The sequence below is a fragment of the Cherax quadricarinatus genome, chromosome 4 (assembly GCF_038502225.1).
Source record: "Cherax quadricarinatus isolate ZL_2023a chromosome 4, ASM3850222v1, whole genome shotgun sequence".
Lineage (NCBI taxonomy): Eukaryota > Metazoa > Arthropoda > Malacostraca > Decapoda > Parastacidae > Cherax > Cherax quadricarinatus.
The window spans coordinates 4,408,380-4,409,357 of NC_091295.1; positions in this window are offsets into that span (position 1 = coordinate 4,408,380).

The window sequence follows — 978 nt, forward strand, 5'->3', positions numbered from 1 at the left end:
GTGGATTGCATCCAGAGAGCTTGTAGCAGTGATTCTCCCTGAACATCTTAGGGACAAGATTGGAGTCCAGGACCAAAAATTCATTGACGGAGCAATGATCTGGGATAATCTAACGGGCTCAGAAACCAGACCTGCTCCCCCCAACAACTACAAACAATCGCACTAGGATGGTCCAATAGTGGAAAATATAGCCTCAGCAATGCTTCAGAGTGTGTCAGGGAAGATAGAGCCCGCCTGCTGGCAGTGAGAGCCCCTCATGCTGGGGACTTTCTGTTGGCTGTTCCCAACTCCAGCCTTGGCACACGCCTCGACCCACAGACCATCTGCATCAGTGTTGCCCTTCGACTTGCCACCCCTATTCTCGCCGAACACAGGTGTATTTGTGGCAGTGAAGCAGCAGACCAATTCGGGTGCCATGGTCTTGTGTGCCGTAAATCCGAGGGAAAGATTGCAAGACATGAGGAGGTTAATAACAGTATCAAGAAGAGCCTCACAACAGCTGGATGCCCAGCAGTAAGGGAGCCACCCCAACTATGCAGATCTGATGGCAGCCAGAAGCGTCCAGATGGTATCATCCTTCAAGCCTGGACAGATGGGAAGCAGGTGGTGTGGGACTATACATATGCATCTACCTTGGCTGATACCTATCTCCAATACACCAGGGAGGAAGGAGGGCCAGCTGCCAGCTTCAGAGAGTCCCAAAAGTCTAGAAAATATGGAGAACTTGCCCATCATTATATGTTTGTTGCCATAGGCTCAGAGACCCTTGGCTCATGGGGAAAGAGTGCATCTAAATTCCTTAAGGAGCTGGGAAAAAGACTCATCAGGGTAACTAGGGATCCCAGGGCAGCTAGTTTTCTGTTCCAGCCTGCTGTATTTTGGGCACACGCCCCAGCTCTGAGGAGCTGGATGAGATTTTCGCCTTATAATCGGTGATACACACGTAACAACATGTACCTTATATGCCACCTTTATATC